Below are 21696 nucleotides of genomic sequence, written 5' to 3'. Positions count from 1 at the left end.
CACACTCCCCTCTTGGTTTTTAGTGGATGTTGCAACTAGCTTCTTTTGAGAGAAACGAGAGGGGACTTTCTTTTATTTGGATTTTGAAATTCTTGGTTATGTGGCTTGAGTAGGCACCTGTTTGGTCACTATCACAGGTGCCATAGCCACAGTTGATTGCAAAAAAATAGGTGGTTGAGAAGTATTAGGGACAAAAATATTTACCTCACTTACCTGAGGTTGTTCCATAATCGGTATGTAAACAAGGGGAACATCCTTGTGGTGATTTGCCCTGTTTAGGTTAGTAATAACTCTTCTCTCTTGGACCCAACAATCTAACTTGTTTGTTGGGTTCTCAATTGAGAGATTTTCAGAAACAAAATTAGCTATCATCATGAAGAATCTAGCATAATTAATATTTTTAGACCTCTTCTTAATATCTCCTAATTTACTCCCTAATTCATACGTAACTGATGTGCTGAAATTGAAATACTTATCAATAAGAAGCATATTGTTAAGTGGCATTTATGACACTTATTTATGCTCTAATAAGCTTTGAGTTGGTGTATTTGTACTCAACTTATTTGTGTTTTAAAGTGTTTGCAAGTGTTTTTTCATTTCAGGCTTTACTTAGTGAATCAGGTGAATTAGCATTGTTTTGATGCTAATATGGTGTTTAGGATGTGCTGGAATAAAAGCTTGAAAGATTGGCTCAAAGCTGCAAGGAATAAAGAAGAAGAAAAAATGATTTTTGGCAAAAGGTAGGTGCGTCCGCACTGGTGTTATGAGCGGCCGCGCTGGGAGAACAGTAAGTCAGCGCGCCCGCGCTGGTGAAGCGCGCGCCCGCGCTAAGTCGGGATAAACAAATCTTGATTCTTTTATAATTTGAATTGCTGGACTCCTGGGATGCATGGCCTGCTATATAAACATAACTTAGGTCATTTTTTAAGAGATATTCAGAGATATCAAGACATCAAGCATGGAGAAGACGACAAGAGACCTTTTGGGCACAATTCAACAAAGGCGAAGACGATCTAGTTTATTCTTCTGAATCTTTATTTTGAGTTGTAATTTGGATGCTTGTTTCTTGCTTTGCTGAACCTATATTCTTGATTGTACTTTGGTTTATTTACTCATATAAAGACTACATTTGCTATATCATGTTTTCATTGGAATCCACGTTGGCGATGAGTTCGATTATGGGCTAATCGTTATCGTGGGGTTCTAGAGGATTTATTTATGGATTTCTTTAGTCAAATTGTCTGATACCTTAGTATGTGGTGATTGTATGATATCCTAGTTATGGTTGTGCGTATTCTTCTTATGAGCGTCGCGAACTTATAAATAGTGTGTTAATTCTTAATGAAGCAAACTCAATTTAAGGATTTAGAACTTTCCATGCTAACATAGGTTCATGTATTGTTATGCATGATTCGTAGGTAATTTTAACCATCTTACTTGCCCTATATAATCAAGATAGATAACTTGTGCTTAAACTGTTATGTTGGCAAATTCTATAGACATATAGGGTCTCAATATAATTGGTGCCTATTCAGCTTCTATCTCTTTTGTGGATGTCTGGTAGAATGGTACTCGTGCAACGAAAGTTGGCATTTATCAGTTTCGTGTTGTCTGATTAGTGTCATCACCATTGCATGCTAAGGTTAAGAATAATGAGGCTATTGAATGAAATACTTAATGAAGTTAGAATCCCGTGTCTGTCATATATATATTAACTCAGTCTATCTTATTATCGTAGTTTTAATAATTAGTTTAATTCTTATTTATAAACAACCTCACTTTGTTATCATCTTATTATTGAATAATAACCATACATTGTTGCTCAAGTGCATGAGTTGAATTGTTAACCAATACAATCTATGTGGGATTGAATCTGATTTATATCTTATATTACCTGTGAACTCGTATACTTGCGTGTATTATTGGCGCGTGTTTAGCGACTAACAAGTTTTTGGCACCGCTGCCGGGGACTGCAGTGTTAATTATTCATTTCATGTGCTTTCCATCAGTGGTCGTAAAAGTTCATTGACTCGGACATTGTTACTTATTTGTTTTCTTGTTTTATTTCAGGTGATCTAGCGAGGGTGTATGCATACGCGTTCGTGTACTCGTAAGAGAACACTGGATAAAGCCGAGGAAGAACTTGTGGTAGTTCGTAGGGAAGTTTTTGAGGAAGAAGAGAAGGTAGAAGAAGAAGAGAAAGTTAAAGAGCCAATTATAGTAGCTATGGGTGATCAAGAAGAAAATCTGAAGGCTTTGATGGACTATTCTAAGAATAAGATTAATGACATTGAGTCTAGCATCATTCGACCAGCCATCAGGGCTATCACTTTTGAGATCAAGTCAAGCACGATCTAGATGATACATAACTCAGTTCAGTTTTGGGGTTCTCCTACTGAAGACCCCAACATGCGCATCAGGGATTTCATCGAGATATACGAGACTTTCAAGTTCAATGATGTGACTGAAGATGCTATCAAGCTACGTCTCTTTCCATTCTCTTTGAGGGACAAGTCAAAGTGCTGGTTACACTCTCTACCTGCAGGATCTATCACCGTTTAGGAAGATCTCACCCAAAAGTTTCTCATTAAATTCTTCCCCATAGCGAAGACTGCCGCAATCAGGAATGCTCTTACTCAGTTTGCTCAACAAACTGGAGAATCTCTGTGTGAGGCTTGGGATCGATATAAGAAGATGTTAAGGAAGTGCCCACAACATGGCATGCCTGATTGGATGATTATCAACTGTTTCTACAATGGATTTGGTGCTACTTCTAAACCCATTCTTGATGTAGCATCAAGAGGAGCCTTGTGAGCTAAGACCTACGATGAAGCTTATGAACTTATTGAACAGATGGCTACCAATGAGTACCAGAATCCTTCCTAGAGATTGACTCAGGTAAAAGTAGCAGGAATTTTGGAGTTGGACGCAGCAACTGCTATAGCTGCCCAACTGAAGGCTTTGACAATGAAGGTGGAAACTTTGGCTAATTATGGAGTTAATCAAATCATTAGTGTCTGTGAGCTTTGTGCTGGTGCCCATGAGACTGATCAGTACACAATTTCTAGTGAATCAGCTCAGTTCGTGAGCAACTTCCAGCGATCGCAGCAACCTGTGCCAGCCACCTATCATCCCAACAACCGCTATCATCCAATTTCAGCTGGAGCAGTGCTCAGAATGCGGTTCAACATCCTTATCAGCAGCATCTAGCCAAACAGTACAACCCCCTGGTTTTCAGCAACCGCAGTATGCACCGAAACAACAACTCCAATTGTAACAAGGTAATGAAAAATCTGAATTAGAGGAGTTGAAGCTCATGTGCAAGACTCAAGCTGTTTCTATCAAGACCTTGGAAAATCAAATTGGGAAAATTACCAATGCCTTGCTAAATAGTCAACCTGGTACATTTCCTAGTGACACTAAAGTTCCAGGAAAGAGGGAAGCTAAGGAGCAGGTTAAGGCAATCACTTTCAAGTCTGGGAAGGTTGAGAATCCCGAACAAACTCAAGAGTTGACTGAAGAAGCTAGGGTTGAGAAAGAAGCAAAGCAACAGGAAGAAGAAGTGGAATCAAGGAAGAATACTGTTGAGCACACTCTGCCTGAGGGTAATACAAGGGAGAAATAGATTTATCCTCTACCACCTTTTCCTAAGAAGCTGCAAAAGAAAAAGCTGGACAAGCAATTCGAGAAGTTTCTTGAGGTGTTCAAGAAATTTCATATCAACATACCTTTCACAGAGGCTATCGAGCAGATGCCTAGTTATGCAAAGTTTATGAAAGGTATTCTATTTTGGAAGGTGAAGCTAGATGATCTAGAGACTGTCGCTCTCACGAAGGAATGTAGTGTTGTGCTGTAGCAGAAGTTGCCTCCAAAGCTTAAAGATCCAGGAAGCTTCACTATTCCATGTACTATTAGAAAAGTGTCTTTTGACAGATGCTTATGTGACTTGGGAGTTAGCATCAATCTGATGCCTTTGTCAATCTTCAAGCAGTTGGACTTAACTGATCCCAAACCAACTTATATGACCTTGCAGTTGGCCGACCGTTCTATTACATATCCGAGAGGTATTGTGGAGGATGTCTTGGTCAAGGTGGATAAACTCATCTTCCCTGTTGATTTCGTCTTTCTTGATTTCGAGGAGGACAAAAAGATTCCCATTATCTTGGGAAGGCCTTTCTTGGCAACTGGCCGAACCTTGATTGATGTGCAGAAGGGTGAGCTTACAATGCGAGTGTTAGATCAGGATGTGACTTTCAATATGTTCAATTCTATAAAATTTCCTACTGATAATGAGGAGTGCTTAAAAGTCGAGTTGGTCGATTCAGTGGTCACATCGGAACTTGATCGAATGCTTGCCTTAGAAAAAGCCTTATTGGGAAATTCAGACAGTGAAGATGATGAAGGTGATGAGCAATTACAATATTTGAATGCTTCTCCCTGGAAGAGGAAGATCGATATGCCTTTTGAATCTCTTGGAATGGAAGAATTGAGCAAAGCTCCTAAACGCCTCAAGCCTTCTATTGAGGAAGCTCCCACTCTTGAGCTTAAGCCTTTCCTTTACCTGAACATTTGAGGTATGCTTTTTTAGGTGATGCATCTACTCTGCCTGTTATTATTGTAACTGACCTTTCAGGTAGTGATGAGAAAAAGCTTTTGATAATTCTGAGAGAGTTCAAATCGGCAATTGGATGGACTATAGCAGATATCAAGGGAATCAGCCTTCTTACTGCATGCATAAAATTCTGCTAGAAGAAGGTAGCAAGCCTACAATCGAGCAGCAAAGAAGACTTAATCCAATCATGAAGGTAGTAGTGAAGAAGGAAATTCTGAAGTGGCTAGATGCAAGGATCATTTATCCTATCTCTGACAGTTCATGGGTATGCCCGGTTCAATGTGTGCCAAAGAAAGGTAGCGTTACTGTGGTAGCAAATGAGATGAATGAGCTTATTCCTACACGGATAGTCACGTGGTGGAGAGTTTGTATGGACTACAGGAAGCTAAACAAGGCCAGTGGGAAGGACACTTTCCTTTTCCCTTCATTGATCAGATGCTTAACAGGTTGGCTGATCATGGGTACTATTGTCTTCTGGATGGTTATTTGGGTTACAATAAGATTTGTATCGCTCCAGAAGATCAGGAGAAAACTACCTTCACTTATCCATTCCATGCGTTCACCTTTAGAAGAGTTTCTTTTGGTCTGTATGGTGCACCAGCCACATTTTAGAGATGTATGATGGCCATCTTGTCTGACATGATTGGCCAGAATGTGGAGGTGTTCATGGATGACTTCTTAGTCTTTGGCGATTCTTTTGATGAATGCTTGCAAAATTTTGGACACGTTCTCAAGAGGTGCGTTGAGACCAATCTGGTTCTCAATTGGGAGAAATGTCACTTTATGGTACGTTAAGGCATAATTCTCGGGCACAAGGTTTCTAATAAGGGTCTAGAGGTGGACAAGGCTAAGGTGGGGGTCATTGAGAATCTTCCCCCACCTATTTCTGTCAAGGGAATTCACAGTTTTCTTGGTCACGCGGGTTTCTACAGGCGTTTCATCAAAGACATCTTGAAAATTTCAAAGCCATTATGCAGTTTACTAGAGAAAGATGTCTCTTTCAAGTTTGATGACGAGTGCCTCATGGCTTTTGAGACATTGAAGAAGAGTCTAATCTCGGCACCGGTCATAACTGCACCTGATTGGAATGAACCTTTTGAGATGATGTGTGATGCAAGTGACTATGCAGTTGGAGCAGTTCTTGGGCAGATGAAGAACAATATATTTCATGTAGTCTACTATGCAAGTAAGACTTTAAATGGTGCTCAACTGAATTACACTACTAGGGAAAAAGAACTTGTGGCTATTATATATGGTTCTGAGAAATTTCGATCTTATCTACTTGGGACTAAGGTGACAGTTTTCACCGATCACGCCGCCATTCGATATCTCGTCTCAAAGAAGGACTTGAAGCCTATATTGATTAGATGGGTTCTTTTGCTCCAAGAATTTGAACTAGAGATCAAGGATAGAAAAGGAACCGAAAATCAAGTCGCTGATCATCTCTCGCGTTTAGAGAATCCCAATGCTACTTCATTGGATAAGACCTTGATAAATGAGTCTTTTCCCGATGAGCAGCTGTTTGGAGTGCAAGAAGAAGAGACGTGGTTTGCAGACATTGTGAACTACCTTGTGAGTAGCATCATGCCTCCCGACTTATCTTATGCTTAAAGGAAGAAGTTTCTACATGAAGTGAAGTGGTATATGTGGGATGAGCCGTTTATTTTTTGCCAAGGAGCTGACCAAATTATCAGGAGATGTATTCCATACAGCGAAACAGGGGGGGATCTTGCGAGTTTGCCACTCAACGACTTATGACGGACATTATGGTGGAGAAAAGACAGCAGCTCGTGTTCTTCAAGCAGGTTTCTTTTGGACAACATTGTTTAAAGATGCTCATCAGTTTGTTTTGAAATGTGATCGATGTCGACGTGTGGGCAATATGTCTAAAAAGGATGAGATGCCTCTTAATGTGCTTCTCGAGGTTGAGGTCTTCGATGTTTGGGGAATTGACGTCATGGGGCCATTTGTCTCGTCTTGCAATAATCAGTATATCTTGTTGGTGGTTGATTACGTGTCAAAATGGGTTGAAGTTAAGGCATTGCCAACGAACGATGCGAAAGTAGTGCTTAATTTTCTTCACAAGCAGATATTCACAAGGTTCGGGGCTCCAAGAGTCATATTCAGTGATGAGGGGTCGCATTTTTGCAACTGCAAGTTCACTGCCATGATGAAGAGGTATAATGTGAATCATCACATTATGACGGACTTGATGGAGAAAGTGGTATGTCCATCAAGGAAGGATTGGTCTTTGAAACTTGATGAAGCTGTTTGGGCGTATAGAACAGCATATAAGACTCCATTGGGAATGTCGCTATTTCTGTTGGTTTATGGTAAGGGGTGTCATTTGTCGGTGGAGCTCGAGCATAAAGCTTATTAGGCTTTGAAGAAATTAAATCTGGACTTGGATGCGGCTGGGAAGAATATGATGTTTCAATTGAATGAACTTGACGAATTTCGACTTCAAGCTTATGAGAACAACAAAATGTACAAGGAGAAAGTTAAGAGGTGGCATGATCGGGGTCTAGTGCTCAAGAAATTTGTGCCAGGGCAACAAGTTCTTTTATTTAACTATCGTCTCCGTCTTTTTCCTGGAAATTTGAAGTCAAGATGGTCAGGGCCCTTCATAATTGAAACTGTGTTTCCACATGGAGCAGTGGAAATTTTTGAGAACGATCCGGGCCAAAATATTCAAGGTAAACGGTCAACGGTTGAAGCAATATTATGGTGACACGGTAAACCGTGAGGTGGTTAGTGCCGTTTTATTGTCCACTTGATCTCGAGATTCTACGTCGAGCTAGCGACGTAAAAGAAGCGCTTCTTGGGAGGCAATCCAAGTATGTTGTACATTAGTAGGTAGAGGAAGCAAGAAGAAAATAGAAAAACACAAAAAAATCAGAAAAAGAAAAAAATTCGGGGTTAAGTACAGAAGCTGGGCACGCCCGTGCTGGCCAAGCGCGCGGCCGCGCCGTTTTTCCAGTAACCAAGCATGCCCGCGCTGTCCTAGCGCGCGGCCGCGCCAGTTTTCCTGAATGTGAGCGCGCCCGCACTATCCTAGCGTGCGATCGCGCCGAGTCCCTTTTCAGAAAAATATAAAAATAGCAGTTTAGTAAGAGAAAATCGGGATTTTAATTCCAAAATCAATTCTAACCCGATTTTTACTCTTCCACATCCCATAATTCCCTCTCCTAATCAATTCCATTATTCCACGATTCCCATAATCAATTCCCACTTCTATTCCTTATCAGATTCACACCCCTCCACCTATAAATACATACATTTGCATACATCTTCTCCACCAATTCACAAACTGTCAAACACATATTCTCTCTAAACACTTAAGCTTTTATTCTCTCTTTGTCAATCCCGTTGGCACCCAAAAGACAGAGAACTCAAGTTGGAAGCAGCGCCACCGATTCTTCCACTGCGAGTGGTGTGAGGCCCGGGTTCTCTACTCCTGAGGCTGAGGAGGGGTACACGATGCTTCTCTCAAAGCCTATTGCTAAGTAGAGATGATTTCTGCCATCAGGAAAAGATGGTAAACTGTTGGAGATGATTTTGGAGATGGGCTGGGTTCCTTTTTATGAGGCTCCCGCTGCTGTGCCCGTGAGTATTGTGCGGGAGTTCTACGCCAACGCTAAGGCCGAGAAGAATGGTTTTACGGTGGTGAGGGGGAGGACTATTGAGTACAGTGCTGAGGCTATCAGGATGGTGATTGAGCAGCCTGTGAGGAAGGTGGGCCAGGACACTTGGAACGATAAGACTCTTGAGGACTTCGATTGGGATCTCATCGTTGCTACTCTCTGTATGCCTGAGACTCATTGAAAGTTCAAGAGGGGCACCACTGATTACTCCACATTCCCTGCTTCATGCATGAACAGGTATGCACGGGATTGTAACTCGTTTATTTATGCTAATATCATGCCATCTTCGCATGTGCATGAGGTTACGGTGGAGCGTGCTCGTCTGCTTTGGGGTATTCTGCAGGGTGATTACATTGATTTGGGGATGGTGATATATTAGGGGATCATGAGGCTTTTGAGAGGAGGTACTACAGGGGAGATTCCGTATACATCCATTGTGATGAAGTTGTGCATGGCAGTTGGTTTTCATTGGCCCGCACAAGATCAGCTTTAGATTTCCAGTGCTCCTATTGACAGTTCTATGCTGCACAGCATGGTCGAGTGGTATGGAGGGAAGCTCGATCCTAAGGGGCTTGATTATTCATATGATCATCTACCAGGAGGACATCCAGCCCCTCAGTCATATGCCGGTGGTACACAACAGGCTAGCAAGGCGACTTGGAGAGCCGAGTTGGGAGAGGAAGCCGGTCCGTCGCAGCAGGAGCAGAGATGGGAGCCGGTTTCAGTTCGACACAGTATAGGCATCTTGCGAGGAAGATGGATGTGATGCATGACATCCATAGTCATTTTGCACGCGATATCACCCAGGCACTTAGGACTACATTTAGAGCCACCAGAGTTAACATTTAGTGGCCAGTATTTGGTGAAGATTCCGTGTATCCACCTCCGGACACACCTGACACTCCACCCTTTGAGGGTGAGGATTCTGATTCGCAGTAGATATGCCTGATTCCTTACTATTACCTTCACTGATGATAGTGAATATTTTAAATTTGGGGGTAGTAGTTTAAGAAATATGTTTGTGTGAGTCTCGTATAGTTACATGTTCATGATAGTTTTATTTAATATAGTTTGCATATTTCATATAGTTTGCATATATTTTGCCATGTAGTTTTTTTTGGTAGTTTTATGATAGTTTGTTCATGTAGTTTCATGTAGTTGCATTATATTATGATTCCCTTAGATAATTTTTCCGATAAATTGGTGATATTGATGCTAGTGTAGTGATGTCGTATTTAGTGATGTTGAGTCTTATTGGATTGATTTGCATGCTAGAGACATTGGTATTTCACTAAGTCTTATAGGTTTCTAGAGTGCTAGATCATAGTCATGATTTGTTTAATTGTCGAGGTTTAATCGCTTGTTTATATTTAAAATTTAGGGTATTCTCTTAATAATAAAAAACATGGATATTTAATTTAGGGTATTCTCTTAATACAAACTAAATTATAGAAGACAAAATTTACAAGTGTTGTAATTTATTTAATAAACATAAAGAGGAAGGTTTGTAGAGGATCTCACAGGTCATTTTCAAGGTGCTCCTCTAGACTGAGCAAATTTAGCTTATTTTCTTGACTGTCTGAACTTCTTTCCCAACTTCACATTATTTTCTTCAATTTGGTATTGGAGTTGCCTGTAAAACTCAGATTTATCCTCATTTGTCTGATATAGCTTTTATTTCATTTCCATGAGAGTTTCATTGATTGAAATCTTTAGCTGATCTACCAATCTAAAGAATCTTCTGATGCATTTTTCATCTTTGAACTTCATCATCCAGTATGGCCTATAATGCACCCTATTTCCAGTAAAAGGAATTGTTTAATACTCATGGGAGTGCATTTGTTCCTCTTCGGCTATTCCTTATCTCCTCAATCTTATTTAGTACTATTTTCTTAAAAACTATGTTGAATCAAAAGTTCTTCTTGATTAAGGTGAAGATAGTCACCAAAGTAGAATAGCCTTTAATGAGAATTCTGTGAAGGGGCCAAGTCATCTCTTTTCCACCATTGTACTTGAAGACTAATCTTTCTGGGAGATGTTTGTAGGCATCAATAGCTCTAACTTCCTCTAGGTCATCCAGATAAAGATTGATGTCTGAGAATTCTTTGATGTCACAAATGAAGAGTTGCTCTCCCTTGTTGACAGTTGGTTTGGGTTTGGTTGATGCTTTTGCTTGAAGTTTCACAGGCTTGTCCTTCTTGATTGCTCTTTTATTTGTCTTTCTTGGTTTAGCTTGGATTAGAGTGTTTAGATCAAGAAGTGGCAGGCTATCTGTAACGACCGGGAAATTTACGTTGTATTATATCATATTTATAATAAAATATGTGGATTAATATGTCATTTATATGTGATTAAATGTGTTGAGTCATTAAACCATAACTGCTATGTGTTAAGTGTTATTTGTTTTGATGCAAACGTGTTTTGGATATTTATTGAGTGTTTTATTGCAAGTTAGATATCTTATATCAAAACCCGTACATCTCAAAACCATGTTTTAAAAGCCCGTATTTCAAACAAAATCATTGGCCCTATTTTGCCAAAAATGCCCTATACCATATCGCTATTTTGAACCCCTAGACGTTTACAAATTGACCTTTTTCGCGAAAAATGACTTTTTCGGGCCCCTTCGGGTACCAAAAACCCCACAAAAATCACATTTTTATTTTTATATCATCATGAAATTATCATATATCATTTTTCTTTGTATTTTTGTAATATTCACAATTTTTGGGAATTTTTAGCATTTATTTTGTATTTATTAAATATTTAAAAATTCAATATTAATACCCCAAAATTATAAAAATTGGGGCCAAATATTTTTATTAGGGGTGTAATTAGACCCTTAATTTTATTTAGGGATATTATTTTACATAGTATAAATAGCTGATTTTTCAGTAATTAATTATTAATTTTAATTAAAAATCAGCAAAATAAATAGAAAATTCAGAAAGAGTAATTAGGGTTCTTGAGTGTTCTTGCGGATCAAAGCCAATTTGATCGTGATTCCGGTGTCAGAAATCGAAGTGTGAATAACCGATTTGAAGCCCAAAGCTTGTTCTATCAGATTATCTCGTCAAAATCATCAACAAAGGTATTGATTTGTATTTCGTAATTTTCGGATTTAAACTCGAATTAGGGGTTCTTGTTTGATTGATTGTTAGATGTTTTCGTTGCCATAAGCATGTAGATCGTTAAATTTCTTGTCGATACATATCTGTTTCGTCGATTTTGGTTGTGGTTTGCGAGCTCGCCGGATTTTGACGCCGCCGCCGCGTTCCCCAGTTTTCCGGCCACTACAGCGATCGTCTGTGATTTAAAGCTGCGTATTTAGGTTCATGGGATTCGTAGGAGTCGATTCCAGGAAGTTTTAGCAGTAACAAATGTTGTGTAGTCACCGTTCGAATCGCCGGAAAAACCACCGGCGTCGTTGCCGGTGGCTGTTCATCCGTGACCCGAGGTCGACCCGGTTCCAACCCGGAAATCGACCCGGGTTTGATCCCCCAAAACCCAAAACCAATTTATGTTTCCTGTTTTTGAAATATTAATTATTTATTTAAATTTGTTAAATTAAAAATTAGTTTTGATTAATTCTATAAATCAATTAAAAATCAGTTTTGAATTCTGAAAAATAATATTATTAATTTATGAATTATTTTATTAATTTATAAATTTTAATTTAATTATTTAGTTATTTATCTAATTATTTATTAGTTATCTAATTAATTAATAATTAGGTAATTAATTAGTAATTAGGTAATTAATTAAAGATTAAATAATACGATTAATGATCCGATAATTAGTAAATATTTCGAATAGTGATTCGATAATGAGAATTATTATTCGAGCGTTAGTTATTCGAATAATATTGCAGTAATTGTTTGTATCGTATAATTAAATACCGATAATTAATTGATTAACGAATCGTTTAAATTCCAATAATAATATATTAATTCGGTAGTATTCGAGAATAGTGCGTAGCTCGTATTTATACGAGTGATTAATCGTTGAGTTGGTTTATAATTCGAGTAACTCGTAGTTATTCGATAAATAGCGTATCAGTTAATTAAATCGATTGATTATTTGTAAATAATCGATCTAATCAAATAAATAATGATGAGCTGTAAATATTTGTAATAAATTATGATTAATCCGAATAATTACGGATTAATTATTTTAAATTAGTAAATAATTATCTATTAATTATTTATTAGTTATTTAATTATTAAATATTTAATAAGTGATTAATTATTTCGATAATTAATCACATAATTTTCGATAAATCATAACTTCTTCATTTTAACTCCAAAAATTATAGAGAAATTATTTTTGTCTTTGATTTTTCTTAAATAATTATTAAACAATTATTTTGGGATTTAAAAATTAGAAATAATTATTTATATTGAATAATAAATTGAATTATCAGTGTTTAATTGATAATAATTCAACCGTTAGTCCGAATTGAGCGAAACGAAATCCTGTTGACTCAGAAAAATGAATTCTTTTCACTAAAAATAATATGAAGACCTAATTTCTTCTCAAAATTAGTTGATTTTATTGATTGCTTGATTATCAATCGAAATGCGTGCCGAGATGAGTTCGAAAAATTTCGAAAAAATGGGAAATGAAGCAGAAGGTGATCAACGGAGCAATCAGCGAATCGATTTCGATTTTAAAAATTATTTTAACTATAAAAACGATTATGCGCTTATGTGCTTATGTGTATTATGTGGTTAATCGAGTCTTACTTGCTTAAATGTAATATTCGAGTTGGCTATAAACGTATGGGTAAATAGTAGGAACAAAATGAAGTCGATTTAAGGTGCAACCGAAGTACAGAATGACTTAACCAATCTATTTTGCTAACAGAAACTAAGCCAGCAAGGCAGGTCAAGTAGGGGATAGACGGAAGTGATTTAATTGCAGTAAGTCGCACAGAAGGCAAGTTTCTCCCCTATTCTATTTTCCAGAATAGTGATATTCTCTTCAGATTCTTATTATATTAGCATTACTTTAATTCCTTTATTCATATCTCAGTTCGATTCTTGAATTATTCTTTTCATTCGAATTTATTATTCATATTCCAATTATTACTCACAATTATTGATATATTCTGGTGATTAGAATATATCAAAGTATACCGATTGTTCCGGTTGCTATTCCAGGGACTAGATAACATTACTTTTGGGGATTAAGGTTACTTAATCCTAAGGACCGGGATATAACCGCATCCTTGAGATGGGCCATAGTGCCTGGGTGCCGAAGGGATCTATATAGTGAGATATAGATCTGCACTGTATCCTGACTGATCAGCAGGGTATAGCTCCAAACTTTAGTCCAGTGTAGTTCATTTGTATTCTCCAGCAATGGCCTTCTTTTAATTCTTATGAGGTTATATCTTTGCAGATATACCTGGGATTCAGATTCAGTTATATTGCTTTAACATTGTATATATTTTATAGACTTGTTAAGCAATTTTGGCTCACCCCTTTTTGTTGTTATTCACCTTATTGTTTCAGTTAAGAAATATGAAACCCGTCAGGACACGAGTGGTAAAGAAGCGGGTCAAGCCTCGGGATCCTCTTATACCCAAGGTGTTGATCCCAATCAAGGAAGAAAGCTTTGAGTTGCCCGAACAGGTGGAGTGTTGATAGATAGTATGTGTGTTTGAATAAAAGCTGAACTTAGTTTAAAATGAGTTAGACAATGGTTTGTAATAAAGAAAGTTTGTGAGATTTTAAATGTTGGTTTGTAATAAAAGTAGTTAGTGGTTCTTGTTTTCATACTTCAACCTAAAAAGGTCCTGGTAGTTGTTAAGGGGTTTAGTTTCATTTCTTTATTATTTATTAATAAGCTTGTACAGGTTGGGTGATTAGCTTGTAACCCCCAGACTTATACCCCGGGTCTGGAGGGCGTTACAGTTTGGTATCAGAGCTGTAGGTTTGGTCCCTGAAATCAAGAACATTAGGATTAAGATAGGATAGAGAGATCACATAAGATAGGGATAGTCAGATTAGGAAGAATAGTGTTAGGATTTAGGTCTATTTAGAATAGGGAAATATAAATCTTAGAATTGTTTAGTGACCTTTTCTTTTCTTTGGTATATTATTAGATGGCTTCTTCGTCAGAGCGGACTGAGGCAGACCCAGTAGCAGCACCAGTACTAGCCCCAGCATCAGTGCAGATTTTTCCTCCATTGCCACCACCTCCACCATTACCACCCGGAACGGCACCGGAGATACCACCTCCACTAGAGGTACCAGACTTTGTTGATTATTTCCCTTATTTTGAGCCAGAGATGCCTGACTTTCCACTTTTGGAGTTTCCGATGTTTGATATTCCTGATATGATTAATCTTCTACAGTGGGATGATTTAGAGCCGCAGATTCCAGTACCGCAGCCTGAGATTCCAGATATTCCACAGATGGAGCCAGAGGCAGAGCCACCAGTGTATGCACCTATGGAGCAGCCAGTCTTATTTCCTGCCCCTTTAGCTATTTATGCCCCTATTCATGGAGTATATCAGTTTTCACAGAAGGAGTTTATGGATGAGATAGTAGTCGGTGGGCCGTTACCTTCTCGAGGTTCTAGCATGGATCTTAGTGAGCATCATACAGTTACTTATCAGCGTTTTCAGGAGGAGAGAGAGGAGAGGGTTCGATGGCAGACCCAGTGCAGAGAGATCCTTGGATTGTTTGAGACGCAGGAAGATGGCCCCGTCCGAGCATTACGATCAGATTATATACTGAGGGAGAGGTTACATCAGATTCACCGAGTTAGTTCTTAGCAGCTTATGGATCTGAGACAGCAGGATATTAGTGCAGAGACAGCATATCCTAACATTGTTGAGGCAGGAAGCACATACCCTAATCTCTCAGTAATGTCCTTTTTGACCTGTCCAATCTCTGTCTTGATCTCAGACACATCTTGATTTTGCTTGTGAGACTGGATTTTATGTAATTGAAGAGATTTAAGGTCGGCTTGTAAAAGAGTCTTGGTGTTGGCATCTGTAGTGGCTTGAATAGTTGTTTGAGTTTGATGAATTAAGTTGAAGAGAGTACATTTGAAATGGTGCCCATCACATTCTTTGCTAAACATCCAAGATGGAGTGTTTGTGCTTGAGATAGGGCCTGCTTCTCCCCCTATGTGCATGAAATCTCTTTCATCATCATCTTCATGAAAGAAATATATCCTAAGTCCAATCATGTATTAGGATTTAGGAATAACTTTTATATAATCTGTATTGATTTCATTGATATTAATAAAAGACTTGTTTTGTTTTTATTACGGGCTCTATCTATTTAAGTGTTTAAATAAGATATACCATAGTTTAGAGTAAAGCTTTTTATGGATTATGATGAGATCATAATAGTGAGACCTAAAAGATGATAACTCTAAACTTAAATAGTTCCTAATCAAAGGATTACTAACTGGTAATTAATAATCCGCAAAGATCGGTACATACTATGCTTGCTTCATTATGAACGATGTCTGTTCTCATAGATATTTGTGTGGTGACACTATAGCTAGTATGTAGGTGCTTATTATAGAATAAGTTCACTGAACATGACTCGCACAGTTGAACAACTGATGGAGTTCACTCACGTGTCAGCAGTTGTTCACATAGTGATAGTTGTACAAGTATCCTTAGACTTGAGGTCATCATAGTCATCTTGTGTACACTGAACTATGCTTTGGTTTAGTTCTTAGTCTCCAGGGACAATTATTAGGGCTCTACTGGGTATAGGAATTTGTACACGAAGATAGTGTATGATCAATAAAAGATCTACCCCTTCCATTGAAGGAAGCGAATGTTCAAGGCTGATCCACTTATGCTAGTTCAGGAATCTCTGGCCAGAGTGAATGAAATTAGAAATGAGTTTCTAATTTGCATAGAACTAAGCATAGTAAATGGTAAGCAAGTGATTAAATTAGATAGGCTTGACACGAGATCCATGCCTTTTATTTAATCAGGATATTGTAGGGTAGAAGGAGTTTATTGTACGGTAACTATTCACTGAATAGGTTCTTGGTATTCTAAGCAATGAATTCGTATTATCCGGATAGTCATGATATGCTGAGAAGTATCCCTCACGATGTAGAATAAATATGATTAATTAATTAATCATATTTAATAAATTAGAGAATTTATATAAATAATGATAAAATAGTTTTATTATTATTTATTTCTACTACCGGCTTAATATTGAACCTACAGGGTCACACCATAAAAAGAGAATGATTGAATGGTGGAGGAATTAATTAATAATGGCTGATAATTATTTATGTATGAAATAAATAATTAATTGGCAAATTTAATAATTGATTAAATTATATTTAATTGATTATAAATTAGTTAAGAAAAGTTCTTAATATTATTATTTAAGAATTTAATTTTTGGAAATTAAATCAAGTGAGAGAATTATTTCTAAAGTGGTTAGAAAAAGGATTAATAATTAAAAGGTGTTTTAATTATTAATGAGAATAATAAATGGGTTAATAATAATAATATTTTATGGGAAAATTTTAGCTGAAAATTTTGCCTATAAATATACTATTATAAACCCTATTTTAATTCTAACCCGAACCAACCCAAAAATTTTAGAAAAACCTAATTCTCTCCACCTCCTCCTCCTCCTTAACGTCGTTTTCTTGGTGGATACCGGTGGAGTGCTTCACGTTTGAGGAGCAGCTGCTAAGGATCTCCGATCGTTGCTTTTGGATCGCTATTAAAGGTTAGTAATCGATTCATATGTTTTAATCACAATTTATATACTTTTATTTGGATTTTATATGTGTAAAAGTGTTTTACCATGCCTCCGCTGCGATATAAATCCAACACTTCATCCCCAAACATATCCTCAGAACCACCAGTTGGATAATCAATGTCATCACCAGCTATAGAGGGCATGGCAGTGATTACATCCTTGGCCCTTTACATGAAAGAAGTTGTGTGCACCAAGTTAAGAATTCTCTTAGTAGCCACATTGTCCTGTTCAACCAAAATTTGATAAGCTGGGACAAGGTGAGTAAATGCCTCAGCTTCATAAGAAACAAAGTCTAAAATAGCTTGATAATCTTGTTGAAATAGCTGTGTCTTTTATCCTCATTGACATCCCTTAACTCACTAACAATGGGCTCTTCCCATTCTTCTATACCTGCTTTTATCTCATTATCTCTCTTTTCTTGCATCAAGGGCTCCCCTTGGCTTCCCACCCACACACCCTCACCTTCACCTACTAAGGTGGGACTCGACTCACTCACTTTTTCCAAGCTGGAAGAAATAGCTTGCATAGATTCACTCTTTTCCTCTCCTTTTTCCTGAGAGCAACTCAGCCTCTCACTCTATTCACTCCCTTCCCTCAGTCCAAGAAGTGACTGTACAAATATGAAATCATCTGTACTTGTGACAATAGTTGAGATTTCAAGGGGTGCAGTGATAGTCAACGGATGCGAAATATCCGTCGAAACAGTAGTTGAAAGTGTCTACGGATGATTGCTGTTAGGCACATCCGTCGAGATAAAATCACTAGTCAACGGATGAACAATATCCGTCGAGATAGTAGAAATGATAGAGTTTGGAGTAGAAACTACTGTAGAATCTATGGTAATTGATTTGAGATTTTATACAAATTTCTCAGTAGAATCAGAAAGAAATGGCAAGTGAACCAACAAATCATCTAAAAGATGATGCTCACTTGCTGTAGATTTTGGCTTCTCCATGAGAGTTAAATATGGAGAATCAGGAATTGATGTGTGAATCATGTCCATATCCAAAGAATTTGTGGGTGAGTTTGGTGTGTGAGGTGCTTCTATTATTAAAGATTTTGGTTGTGACTCCACATTTACAGGAGCCACATGAACCTGACTTTGAGAAGGTGCTGTAATTGAGTCTTTGACTATAGTTTGCACAGTGTGTGCACCCCGTGAATCCCCAAGTGTTTTAGATTTCTTCTTTCTAGCATAAGTTTGGGGTGAGCTTGTGTCCCTAACCCTCTTGGTCTGTGCTCTTGGTTTAGAGCTTGTTTTAATAGTAACATCCTTTTGGGAGGACGAAACTAGTAATGAGCTTAAATCCTTATTAAGCACCACAGCTTGTTGGGAAACTGCAGTGTGGCTAGGCTGGGATACACACACCTCTCCCTCCTTATTTTGAGGGCTTCTTTTATGTTCACCCTGTCCCTCACCTGACTTACTTCCCTTCACACTCCCCTCTTGGTTTTTAGTGGATGTTGCAACTAGCTTCTTTTGAGAGAAACGAGAGGGAACTTTCTTCGATTTGGATTTTGAAATTCTTGGTTATGTGGCTTGAGTAGGCACCTGTTTGGTCACTATCACAGGTGCCATAGCCACAGTTGATTGCAAAAAAATAGGTGGTTGAGAAGTATTAGGGACAAAAATATTTACCTCACTTACCTGAGGCTGTTCCATAATCGGCATGTAAACAAGGGGAATATCCTTGTGGTGATTTGCCCTGTTTAGGTCAGTAATAACTCTTCTCTCTTGGACCCAACAATCTAACTTGTTTGTTGGGTTCTCAATTGAGAGATTCTCAGAAACAAAATTAGCTATCATCATGAAGAATCTAGCATAATAAATATTTTTAGACCTCTTCTTAATATCTCCTAATTTACTCCCTAATTCATACATAACTGATGTGCTGAAATTGAAATACTTATCGATAAGAAGCATATTGTTAAGTGGCATTTATGACACTTATTTATGCTCTAATAAGATTTGAGTTGGTGTATTTGTACTCAACTTATTTATGTTTTAACGTGTTTTCAAGTATTTTTTCATTTCAGGATTTACTTAGTGAATCAGGTGAATTAGCATTGTTTTGATGCTAATATGGTGTTTAGGATGTGTTGGAATAAATGCTTGAAAGATTGGCTCAAAGCTGCAAGGAATAAAGAAGAAGAAAAAATGATTTTTGGCAAAAGGTAGGCGCGGCCGCGCTGGTGTTGTACACGGCCGCGCTGGGAGAACAGGAAGTCAGCGCGCCCGTGCTGGTGAAGCGCGCAGCCGCGCTAAGTCGGGATAAACAAATCCTGATTCTTTTATAATTTGAATTGCTGGACTCCTGGGATGCATGGCCTGCTATATAAACATAACTTAGGTCATTTTTTAAGAGATATTCAGAGATATCAAGACATCAAGTAAGGAGAAGACGACAAGAGACCTTTTGGGCACAATTCAACAAAGGCGAATACGATCTAGTTTATTCTTATGAATCTTTGTTTTGAGTTGTAATTTGGATGCTTGTTTCTTGTTTTGCTGAAGCTATATTCTTGATTGTACTTTGGTTTATTTACTCGTATAAAGACTACGTTTGTTATATCATGTTTTCATTGGAATCCACGTTGGCGATGAGTTCGATTATGGGCTAATCGTTATCATGGGGTTCTAGAGGATTTATTTATGGATTTCTTTAGTTAAATTGTCTGATACCTTAGTGTGTGGTGATTGTATGATATCCTAGTTATGGTTGTGCGTATTCTTCTTGTGAGCGTCGCGAACTTATAAATAGTGTGTTAATTCTTAATGAAGCAAACTCAATTTAAGGATTTAGAACTTGCCATGCTAGCATAGGTTCATGTATTGTTATGCATGATTCGTAGGTAATTTTAACCATCTTAATTGCCCTATATAATCAAGATAAATAACTTGTGCTTAAACCGTTATGTTGTCAAATTCTATAGACATATAGGGTCTCAATATAATTGGTGCCTATTTAGCTTCGATCTCTTTTGTGGATGTCTGGTAGAATGGTACTCGTGCAATGAAAGTTGGCGTTTATCAGTTTCGTATTGTCTGATTAGTGTCATCACCATTACATGCTAAGGTTAGGAATAATAAGGCTATTGAATGAAGTACTTAATGAAGTTAGAATCCTATGTATGTCATATATATATTAACTCAGTCTATCTTATTATCGTAGTTTTAATAATTAGTTTAATTCTTAGTTATAAACAACCTCACTTTGTTATCGTCTTATTATTGAAAAATAACCATACATTGTTGCTCAAGTGCATGAGTTGAATTATTAACCAATACAATCTCTGTGGGATTGAATTTGATTTATATCTTATATTTACTTGTGAACTCATACACTTGCATGTATTATTAGCGCGTGTTTAGCGACTAGCAAATTTTTGGCGCTGCTGCCGGGGACTGCAGTGTTAATTATTAAGTTCATGTGCTTTCCATCAGTGGTCGTAAAAGTTCATTGACTCGGACATTGTTACGTATTTGTTTTCTTGTTTTATTTCAGGTGATCTAGCGAGGGTGTATGCATATGCGTTCGTGTACTCGTAAGAGAACACTGGATAAAGCCGAGGAAGAACTTGTGGTAGTTCGTACGGAAGTTTTTGAGGAAGAAAAGAAGGTAGAAGAATAAGAGAAAGTTGAAGAGCCAATTGAAGTAGCTATGGGTGATCAAGAAGAAAATCCGAAGGCTTTGATGGACTATTCTAAGCATAAGATTAATGACATTGAGTCTAGCATCATTCGACCAGCCATCAGGGCTATCACTTTTGAGATCAAGTCAAGCATGATCTAGATAATACATAACTCAGTTCAGTTTGGGGGTTCTCCTACTGAAGACCCCAACATGCACATCAGGGATTTTATCGAGATATGCGAGACTTTAAAGTTCAATGATGTGACTGAAGATGCTATCAAGCTACGTCTCTTTCCATTCTCTTTGAGGGACAAGGCAAAGTGCTAGTTACACTCTCTACCTGCAGGATCTATCACCACTTGGGAAGATCTCACTCAAAAGTTTCTCATTAAATTCTTCCCCATGGCGAAGACTGCCGCAATCAGGAATGCTCTTACTCAGTTTGCTCAACAAACTGGAGAATCTCTGTGTGAGGCTTGGGATCGATATAAGGAGATGTTAAGGAAGTGCCCACACCATGGCATGCCTGATTGGATGATTATCAACTGTTTCTACAATGGATTGGGTGCTACTTCTAGACCCATGCTTGATGCAGCATCAAGAGGAGCCTTGTGAGCTAAGACCTACGATGAAGCTTATGAATTTATTGAACTGATGGCTTCCAATGAGTACCAGAATCCTTCCTAGAGATTGACTCAGGGAAAAGTAGCAGGAATTTTGGAGTTGGACGCAGCAAGTGCTATAGCTGCCCAACTGAAGGCTTTGACAATGAAGGTGGAAACTTTGGCTAATTATGGAGTTAATCAAATCACTAGTGTATGTGAGCTTTGTGCTGGTGCCCATGAGACTGATCAGTACACAATTTCTAGTGAATCAGCTCAGTTTGTGAGCAACTTCCAGCGATCGCAGCAACCTGTGCCAGCCACCTATCATCCCAACAACCAGAATCATCCAATTTTAGCTGGAGCAATGCTCAGAATGCGGTTCAACATCCTTATCAGCAGTATCTAGCCAAACAGTACAACCCCCTGGTTTTCAGC

General features: G+C 38.0%; 2 non-coding genes across 2 annotated transcripts; both read right to left on the bottom strand.

Annotated features, from left to right (window-relative positions):
* Nucleotides 1-2616: 2616 nt before the first annotated feature.
* On the bottom strand, nt 2617-2723 carry LOC141670160 (small nucleolar RNA R71). Its single transcript, XR_012554403.1, has one exon. It is a non-coding gene; the product is annotated as a small nucleolar RNA R71 (small nucleolar RNA).
* Nucleotides 2724-21073: 18350 nt separating this feature from the next.
* Nucleotides 21074-21180, bottom strand: LOC141669999 (small nucleolar RNA R71). Its single transcript, XR_012554251.1, has one exon. It is a non-coding gene; the product is annotated as a small nucleolar RNA R71 (small nucleolar RNA).
* Between the last annotated feature and the right edge of the window lie 516 nt (nt 21181-21696).

This window comes from Apium graveolens, chromosome 6 (assembly GCF_009905375.1).
Source record: "Apium graveolens cultivar Ventura chromosome 6, ASM990537v1, whole genome shotgun sequence".
NCBI lineage: Eukaryota > Viridiplantae > Streptophyta > Magnoliopsida > Apiales > Apiaceae > Apium > Apium graveolens.
The sequence above is the reverse complement of the archived record's forward strand: the minus strand, read 5'-3'. Positions and strand labels throughout refer to the sequence as shown.